We start from the raw sequence: 10,020 nt of genomic DNA, 5'->3' as shown, positions 1-10,020 counted from the left end.
ACAAAGATGGTGAGGGGTCTGGAGAATAAGTCTTATGAGGAGAGGCTGAGGGAGCTGGGGTTATTCAGCCTGGAGAAGAGGAGGCTGAGGGGAGACCTTCTTGCTCTCTACAACTCCCTGAAAGGAGGGTGTAGAGAGATGGGGGTCGGTCTCTTTTCTCAAGTCACAGGCGACAGGACAAGAGGAAATGGCCTCAAGTTACACCAGGGGAGGTTCAGGCTGGATATTAGGAAAAATTTTTCACTGAAAGGGTTCTCAGCCATTGGAATGGGCTGCCCAGGGAGGTGGTTGAGGCACCATCCCTGGAGGTGTTCAAAAGACGGGTTGATGTGGTGCTGGGAGGTCTGGTTTAGTGATGATGCTCCTTGTTTGTTGTGTGGGTGTCTATTTTTGTCAGTTAGGTTGACGGTTGGACAAGATGATCTTTAAGGTCCCTTCCAACCTAGAAGATTCTGTGAAAGGTGGAAGCTGGAAGGTGCACGGTGCTACCTGTCACGGAGCAGGAAAGTAAAAGGGAGGTCCATGGCGTTCATCAGGAGAGGTGGGGAAAGGTTTTCTTTGTGTTCACTCAACTAAAATTCGGGTTTTTCTTTCTCTGCTGGTTAATTTTCTCCTGCGAGAGGGAGCGAGGGAGCGAGGCAGCGGCAGGAGCTGCCTTCAGGCCCGGTGAGGTGGGCTCTTGGTCTTTGGGTACCACCAGGGAGGAGGGGGCTGCCCCACAGACACCCCCCTGCTCGTTCGAAACGGCTCCCCGCGTGTGTTGGGCACCCGGGAGGTCACAGAGTCCTTCCCTACTGCAGATCCCCTTCCCAACAAATGTTCCTCTAGCAGCATCTTAAGATGATGTTAGAGTTAAGATAAAGAAAAAAAAAAAAAAATAAATGGAAAAACACCTCTGCAGATCCCGGGCTGTGATTGGAGCTATTTAAATAAGCAGGATAGAAGCCCAACGTGCAGCTGATGAGTAGCTGAAGGAAGGATGCCCCTCCGAGGGCCGGCTGTTGCCAGGCGGCGTTTTGCAGCTGCTAAATGACTTTTTAAATTGAGGAGGAACCTACAGGCCACTTTTACAGTCCCCACAGCTCCTTTATATAGGGCAGCCCAATGGCTGGAGAGCAGCGCGCTGCCGCTTGGCTGAGTTACCAGCTCTCACAGCCCCGCTGTCCTACGGCGAGGAATCGCCATGGATTCGGAAGAAACTGCAGCAGCAGCTCTGGCCAAAATGCAATTTTCCTCCTGTCCCTTCCCCTCCCCTTCCCCACCTCTCCCCTCCCTTGCGCTGCCGGATTGAGGACACAAAATTTAGCAGCTGGGGTGGCACGGAGCAAACAAACCTTTAGTTTTGAGGGTTTTTTTCCCTGTGACTTGACTTCTTTAAGCGCATTGGGATGTGTTTTTTCCCCGGGGTATGATGGATGCTCTTGATGCCACCGCAGAGCTGGTGGCCAGAGCTCCCTCCCCCTGTGCCCTGTCCCTCCATCCCTTCCCTACAGCTTAAACTGGCCCTGACGGCCCAAAACCAGGGGTGGGATTTAGCAGGTGTAATGAGGACGGCTTTATAAGCCACGAGAGATGGAGAGGAAATGGTGCTCCTGCTTCTCCTGCGCTTGGTGACCTAAAAATAGATTTGGGGTTAAACATAGCCCTGTGTTCGCCGCCGCCGTCCTGGATGGGGCTGGGGGGATGCTGGGGTGCTCCCCTCTCACCAGGCAGAAGGTTTTCTGCTTTATTGGCCTAGAAATCAGACCTCAAAATGCAAAATAAAGCTTCCCCCAAAGCGCCAGGAGAGATCTCTGTGCCGGCCGTACACCACGTCTCCGGGCAGCCATCCCCATGGGGCCGTACCCGGCTTTTGCGGGGTCCACCCTGCCCCAAGAAAAGCATTTTGTGGGGTCCACCCTGCCCCAAGAAAAGCATTTTAATTTCTTTTCTCCCCCAGGCTGTGGGAGGGTGTGCAGGACCCCCCTCCAGCCACTCTGCTGGCACGGCCACCCCCTCGGCTGTCCCCGTCACCGCCCGGGGCTGGGAGCATCCCACCAGGGTCTACATTAACCCAGGTTATTCCAGCAGAACCAGGACAGGCAGGGACAACCCGTGGGGTGGTGCTGGTGGCTCCAAAGGCTCCTTAACACCTTGGGGGGGGATGCAGAAATGGGAAGATTTGGGGCAGGAGCTGGTTTAATTTCCTTTTCAGCCAAACCCAGCCCAGCACGGGGCTGAGAAAATCCCTGGAAACGGGAGGGCAGACTGTCCCAGGAGCAATTTTAAGGACATATCAGAAGAAGTGATGCAGGGCTGTGGAGAGCTCGCCCCGATTCAGTATCCTACCCCCCCAGGGGGGGCAGGATAAGCTGGACAGGCACAACCCCCCCCTCCAAGGCAGCTTCAAAGCGGAGCGGGTGCTCCTCCCAGCTGAAATTGGGGCTGAAAAAGGAAAACTGGGAAGTTTTTTATGGTTTATTTTTAATTTAAAAAAAAAACAACCCAAACCCACAGCACCCTGCTCTGTGTTTCAGCTGCTGAGCCTGGAGCCCCGTGTGCCAGGCAGCGAGGGGGGCGTTGGGGGGTGAGGGCAGGCAGGGGCCTCGGACTTCGTTAGGATTCAGCCGTTAGATCTCTCCTTTTCTCTCTGATGGCTGAGTGTGATTGACACTTACAAATTACCCAGCCAAAAGTGTCGAGTCTTTGACCCCTGAGTAACATCTTTGGCAAGCCTGAGATTTGCCAGCATTTTGTCATCTAATTACTACAAATCCCTTGAAAATTCACTGGCTGGTGAATTTTTAATGCGGGACAATTTCAATGTGATGCATCGCCCAGATGGGCACGCGCGCGTGCTCCGTCCCTCTCCCCCCACCACCGCCCCTTCTCCTTCCCTTTCTTCTCCTCTTCCTCGCCTGCCTTCTCTCCGTTTCATCCCTCCCATCCCATTTCTTACCTCCCTCCTGCCTGCATTTATCCGTGTATTCACAGGAATCGCCCCAGCATCTCATCCCTCCCAGGGCTCTTCATCCCTCTCCGTGTTCTTCATCCCTCTCCGTGTTCTTCATCCCTCCTGGGGCTCTTCATCCCTCCTGGGGCTCTTCATCCCGTGGGAGGAACCAGCCGTGCCTGGGATGGAGCCAGGCATTTTGTGTCCCCCCTCCCCAGCCCGGCAGCAACATCCTGGAGTCCCCCTCGCTGGCAGGGAGCTGCTACGTGGCATTAATCTTTATTTTCTTTATTTTTTTTTCCATCTTCTCAGATCTCTCGCTGCTGGCCGGAGAGGGAGAAGCCTCAGCAGGGGACTCAGTAGCCATCACACTTGTTGCCAACGGAGTCTGCTTGTCCTGTGAACCCGAGGGCTGCTTTAAGCCACACGTCCAGGTCTCGGTATTTCCAGCTTTTTTTGAAACAGACCTTGAATTCGGAGTGGAAGGAATAGTCTTTCTCTGCCCAAGGATCTCCTCTTAAATCTGGGCAGGGATGCGGTTCCTCTTTATGTCAGAAACCACCCAACCTGGTGGCACAGAGTCCTGGGGACATGGACACCTCCCCTGCTTGACCCCAGGGACTCCAGCAGAACCCGCTTTTAACGTCTGAACTCAATGATTTCATTTCTGTACATTAAAACCCACGCGTATATTTTAAGAGAGTTTTCCAAACTGAGTCACGTCTCGGGTTTTGTTGGGATTTGTTTGTTTAACACCTTTTTCTCCCCAGCGAGGGAGTTCTTTCGGTCCGATGGGGAGATAAGCAGGTTTTAGGGAGGGAGGCCTGGGGTTTGGCTGCGTTGGGCTTTGTGCCTGTGTCATTTCTGTCCCCGCTCTCAGGCAGTCGCCTCCCGTCTCTCCCTTCCCCGGCTTTCAAAGGGAAAGAGGCTTTGCTTTTCAACCAGGGTACCGCTTTACATATGTACGCAGCTGATAAAGTATTTTCACTTCGCCCCTTTCCCCTCTGGGAATCGCTGTCTTACGGCAAAACTGTTTTGTCTGACAAGGGCTGCAACAGATTACACGTGTTGGCTGCAAACACAGGGCCTTTTTTTTCTTCTTCTTCTTCTTTTTTTTTTTTTCCCTTTTGGAGAACCACATACCTTTAAAAAAAAATAATAATAAAAAAATCTCTATCTCCGCTCTGCCACGGCGAGCTCTGCCTTTTGCCTCCTCTCCCCAGGAGCGGCCCTGCGGTCGGAGCTGCTGGTGGCATCAGACCTCCCCCCGGGGGGATGTGTCTCTCCGGGTTGTTGTGTCTCCAGTTTGGTTTTTTCCTCTCGGCAGCTTGATTTGAGCCTGAATCCACAAAAATGCTGGGGGTGGAGCACTGCGGTTGGTCAGGCCTGGGGTTTTGGCTGTGGTTTGGGGTGGGATTTCTTGGGACCCATCAGTATCATCATCTGTGGAGATCAGTGGGACTTGGAGGAGCGGTGTCCTTGTGCTGCTGAAGACCAAGTGCCAGGTTTCATGCTGTCAGGGGTCCACCCAGGATGGACTCGGTGGCTTGGGGACATCCAGGACACCCCTTTCTGACCTAAACGTGGGCCATAGATTTCTCCCATCTGGGAAAGGTCTGGGCTTTGTTTTTCAAACAGGTTGGTCAGGTGTTAAAAGGAAAACCTTAAACTCCTCAGCTGGCTCCAGGAGGAGAGGGGCAGAGCCAGGAAAGCCCTGCCCAGGAAGGGGATCTCTCCCCTGGCTCCATCTCCCGAGCTGCCCCTTCCAGAAGTGTCCCTTGTCCTCCCAGCAGGAAGGTGGCACTTGCACCCGGAGGGGAAGGGCTCGGGGAAGGTGATTTTAGGCACCAAGGAACAAGGGAATACCGAAATGGACTCGGTGGCTTGGGGACATCCAGGACACCCCTTTCTGACCTAAACGTGGGCCATAGATTTCTCCCATCTGGGAAAGGTCTGGGCTTTGTTTTTCAAACAGGTTGGTCAGGTGTTAAAAGGAAAACCTTAAACTCCTCAGCTGGCTCCAGGAGGAGAGGGGCAGAGCCAGGAAAGCCCTGCCCAGGAAGGGGATCTCTCCCCTGGCTCCATCTCCCGAGCTGCCCCTTCCAGAAGTGTCCCTTGTCCTCCCAGCAGGAAGGTGGCACTTGCACCCGGAGGGGAAGGGCTCGGGGAAGGTGATTTTAGGCACCAAGGAACAAGGGAATACCGAGGATTCACTGGTGTTTCCCTGTTCAAAGGCTGCTCACCAGGGCTGAGATGTGCCTGAATTTCAGGGGGAGAAAAATGAGGGCTCTGCAGTCTCTCAGAGAGGGCACCTAGAGCTGGAGGTGCCCGAGGATGCTGTGGAGGAGAGGAGATGTTCTGCATGGGCACCAAGGGAGGGGTTCAGCCTGTATCCTCGTCGCCAACCAATCTTGGCGGTGCCTTGCATGCTTTAAAGGGAAAACACAAGATGTTTAACAATGTGTATGAAGAATTGGGGTACGTCACTGTAGGTGGAAAGCAGCTGAGGAGAAAGCTGTCCTCCAGGAGGGATACTGGCTGGGGGATGATGTCTGAGATGGGCAACCTGGACTGGATGCCATTGCGATGTGTATGAAGAATTGGGGTACGTCACTGTAGGTGGAAAGCAGCTGAGGAGAAAGCTGTCCTCCAGGAGGGATACTGGCTGGGGGATGATGTCTGAGATGGGCAACCTGGACTGGATGCCATTAGGAAGCGTGACCTGCTGAAAGGTGAAGTTAAGACTTCAATTTGCCTCCGAGCAAACTGAAACCAGTAGCCTGTCCTTTTTGCCCCTGGTTTTGTGTGTCACAGAGGACCCCGAGTCACACCAGGGTGCCTAGAAGGGACCCGCAGGGCCAGCAGCTCACCCTGTGCCACCACCGATGGACACTAGTCCTGCCTGCTCTGGTGACTCTGGCATTGAGTAGACTTTGGACCTGGGCACCATCCGTGGGTTGTGTCCCCACTGGGGATGCTGAGCTGCACTTGCCTCAAGCATTGGTGGTCTCAGTGACAACTGAGGGATTTTCGTGGCAGTTTCTGGGGGAGAAAGTCCCACCAGCAGCACGGTCTGACTCCGGACTGAGGACCCCATCCTTCTGGGCACCTTGGGGATGGGCATTTTCATGCCCAAGGATACCCAGAAGCGATGTCAAGCCTCACCTCCTCTTTTCCAAGTTAGTGCTCTCTTTTTCCTCCCCCTGTCTCTTCATCTTCGCTCATGAAATCCCATCAAAGCAACAGGTCCAGGTCCAGGGAATACTTTGCTTCCCCCGAGTTGTTTGTGGAGATAATTAACTGTGTGCTCTCTCGGCTGAATCCTGCCACGTCTGCGCTGAGCAAAGGGAGCCTGAGGCCCTCGGCATTGACAGGGGGTGGATGGGGGAGAACCATGAGCAGAAAATACACAGAAGGGACCAGCTGAGAGCAACCATTGCTGCAGCGTTTGCCCAGCTTGGGACCAGCCACCAGCCTGACTTACCTCTTCTCCTGGTCTCTAGCCCTCCCTCACCCCAAGGCCATTCGGTTTTGGGGCCATCCTTTTTGCTCCTGGTGCCTTTTCCACCTTCTCTGTGCCCTGGGGAGAGATGCTGCATCATCTCCTGCAGATGTGGGCACAGCTCAGGTTTATACCTTGATGTAGCAACGGTCCTGCTGGGTCCTTTTCCCAATCTTCCCATCTTTTCCCACTAATTTCTAACCTTCAGCCTCTGGTTATTTTCCCCAGCTCCCGTTTCTTCAAGAAAGTTTGGTGGCCTGGAGATGCTCCTGGTGGTTGTGGGGGATACAGTGGGTGGTGCTGCTGGTCCAGGCAGGGCCACCCACTCCCCGACACCTCCCCAGGGTCTCCCCAGGCCTGGAAATGTCCCAGTGCCCACCGGCAGCCCGTGGCACTCCATAAACCCCCTGCTCCGGTCGCACTGTGACACCTGGGTAACTAAGAAGTAATTAGTGCCGCTTGCTACAGCGAGTAAAACCCAAATGTCAAAGAACAGCAAAGCTATTAAGGTCTGGTTTTACTGCACCTTTGCAGCTGAAGTCTCTCCGTGTGTGTGCTGAAATCTGGCGGGGGGTGAATCTGGTCCCAAAGCACTGGGTGAAGTCCCTTTTTGTGGGAAGTCTCTCCGTGTGTGTGCTGAAATCTGGGGGGGGGTGAATCTGGCCCCAAAGCACTGGGTGAAGTCCCTTCTCGTAGCTGTGCTGCCGACCTGGTGGGTCATCCCCCGTTCCCTGCCTCAGTTTCCCCTCCATCCCTTCTGGAGGGGACCTGCTGTGCCTCCATGGGGAAAGCTGTGGATGGGAGAAGCCAGATCCTGCTCCTGTGCTGCTGACCTGGTGGGTCACCCCCTGCTCCCTGCCTCAGTTTCCCCTCCATCCCTTCTGGAAGGGACCTGCTGGGCCTCCATGGGGAAAGCTGTGGATGGGAAAAGGCAGATCCTGCTCCTGTGCTGCCGACCTGGTGGGTCATCCCCCGTTCCCTGCCTTAGTTTCCCCTCCATCCCTTCTGGAAGGGACCTGCTGGGCCTCCATGGGGAAAGCTGTGGATGGGAAAAGGCAGATCCTGCTCCTGTGCTGCCGACCTGGTGGGTCATCCCCCGTTCCCTGCCTTAGTTTCCCCTCCATCCCTTCTGGAAGGGACCTGCTGGGCCTCCATGGGGAAAGCTGTGGATGGGAGAAGCCAGATCCTGCTCCTGTGCTGCCGACCTGGTGGGTCATCCCCTGCTCCCTGCTTCAGTTTCCCCTCCATCCCCTCTGTCAGGCTCCCTCCATGGGGAAATCCACGTAGTTGTGGATGTGAGAGGCCACATCCCACCCCAGGGGGGTGCAGGGCAGCGTGTCAGCAGCTTGGAGAGGGAGGTAAGAACATCTCAGCAGCCGGGGGAAACCTTCTGCTCCAATTCAGATCCTAAAAATCAGGGGGTTTCTCTCTCTGGGTACCCACCTGGCTGGTCCCATGCTCCCAAACCTCTGCCTTGATGCCACGGCCAGGTTTTTGGGGGAGCAGGCAGGGTGGCAGGTCCCGTGGCAGGACCACCACACGCCAGCCAGCTTCCCATCCCTGCACCGAGCAGGAGAGGGAGAGAGGGAGAGAAAACGGGAGGGAAAGGACATGTCAAATCAATCATATTTAAACAAAAGCCTCTTCGGCCCAAGGGCCCTTTTAAAAGCTGCTTATTTAATTAAAAGTCCCATTTTCCATATTTATGGCCCTTATTCAGTTAAATATTAACCGCCTGGGCCAGGGCTGGTTTATTCTTTGGGAAGAGGCGGTGTTGGGAGGTTCATTAGGGGTTTATAAGGCGGCCGAGGCGCCCGGCAGATGGATGGATGGAAGGATGGATGGACAGATGGAGGACAGAGGTGGGACGGTGCACGTGGGCTCACACTGGGACCCGGGGACCACAGGGACAGCACGACCACTGGCCCAGCTCTTTGGGGCCAGTCCCCGTCACCTTCCAGCGGGAGGCAAGGAAATGGGGTTAAAAATAAGGGAATTGGGACTCACTGTGAGAGACGGACAGGCACAGTGTGTGCAGTTACATCGTCTCCTGTAGGAAACAGCCTGAAAGCCACCTTCTGGGCACAGCTTTTCCCCCCTAGCGCCCCTAAGTTGTGGCAGAATAATCATAAAAACACCCCAATTTTGCCCTGGGGTGACTGGACCATGGCTGGCTCCTGGCCAAACCCTTCCCAGGGTTACGGAGATGGGACTGTTTCCCCCCAGGATCGAATTCCCAGCAGCTTAGTGGGCAATCCCTGTTGGTGTGAGACAACCCCAGCTCTGCTGGACCCAGCTCGGGTGGGTTCCGACAGCTCAGAGCTGTGCAAGACCTCACTGAAGGTTCCTCAACCAACCATGGCGTTGATGCACCAGCCTTTGGGAGCTGGAGGCAAGCACCTCTGTGGGTGGGGGAAGTAGACCTCAGTGAAGGTTCCTCAACCAACCATGGCGTTGATGCACCAGCCTTTGGGAGCTGGAGGCAAGGACCTCTGTGGGTGGGGGAAGTGGACCTCGCTGGTAGACACAGCTTGGAGGAGGGCCAAAGCAGCACAGGTGGCTGCAATGAGGTGGCAGTGCCTTCAGAAGATGTGGGAACAAGGGGCACCTGAAGCTTATATAGGTTCCTCTAGAGAAGAGATGCCCCTGCTAAGGTTGAGTTGGGTTGCTGGTTCTCCAAGGAGAAGCAGCATGTCCTGGCTGTGATGGCAGCAACAAGAGCAAGCAGCGTGACCACCGTGAGGATGAGAAGGTGCTGAGTTGGGGACAGATGGGGGTCTTTATGGCCATGGAGCTGAGGGCTTTGTGTGTAGGTGGTGTTGGCTACTGAGGAGCTTATGCTGTGTGAGGTACCTGTGCACTTTTTCTGGGGACTGTTCTTTCCTGCTGGTGATTGTTTTACCGGGCTGTGTTGGACAAGTGCTTGGTTTAGTGGGGCTGTGACCTTAGTGAAAACTTTTGATTTGATGATGTCTACCTGCTTCAAGATGTTCCCCCTTGGTGCTGTGTAAGGGGCATGGTGGGTCTGCCTTGGTTGGGTGGTTCGTAGATCATTATCAGGTGGCTCTTGTATGTCACTTTACAAGGCAGTAGTGAAAGAAGACAACCTGGGCTCCATAGCTTTGCTGGAAGTGGGGCTGGTTGAGAGAACTTGGCCATGTAGCTGTGGAGCTGGACCTGGCTTGGGAGGACACTCATCTCCTACATGGAGGAGTGGGGTAGCTGGAAGGTGTCTTAGGCCAGAAGTTTCTCCGTGTAAAGGTGCTCTTCCTCTGTGTGCTGCTTGTTTTCTTCCAATAGACCCATGGGCAGCTCTCACAGCACAGGGCATGGCTTTGAAGTCCCACCATCAAGTATCCAAGGGGAACACCATGGATAGGAGAAGCCATGCTCTAGAAGGTGTCTGTGGGCCTGGATGGGCCTCAGTGCTCCTCTCTGCTGTGGGGGAGGCTTTGAAGCCATGGCAGGAGAAGCCACAGTGGGGCAGGATCCTGCTTTGGACGTGCTGGGAGATGCCTTCAGGAGGAAAGGTCCCTTGCAAAGACCTTGGGAGAGCGGGATTACCTGGGTGGGCACAGCAGCTTGC

The 10,020-nt window shown here is 54.8% G+C and overlaps 1 long non-coding RNA gene across 1 annotated transcript in view; it reads left to right on the top strand.

The window, feature by feature from the left end:
- The window catches only part of LOC106899651, a 26,701-nt gene extending 23,053 nt beyond the window's left edge, over positions 1-3,648 (top strand). Inside the window, exon 3 of the long non-coding RNA XR_001414068.1 lies at positions 3,245-3,648. This is a non-coding gene — a long non-coding RNA (uncharacterized LOC106899651). The remainder of the gene's footprint in view (positions 1-3,244) is intronic.
- Positions 3,649-10,020: the final 6,372 nt, after the last annotated feature.

The sequence above is a fragment of the Calidris pugnax genome, unplaced genomic scaffold (assembly GCF_001431845.1).
Source record: "Calidris pugnax isolate Ruff unplaced genomic scaffold, ASM143184v1 scaffold32, whole genome shotgun sequence".
NCBI lineage: Eukaryota > Metazoa > Chordata > Aves > Charadriiformes > Scolopacidae > Calidris > Calidris pugnax.
Note: the sequence above shows the minus strand (reverse complement) of the source record. Positions and strands in the feature narration are given on the sequence as shown.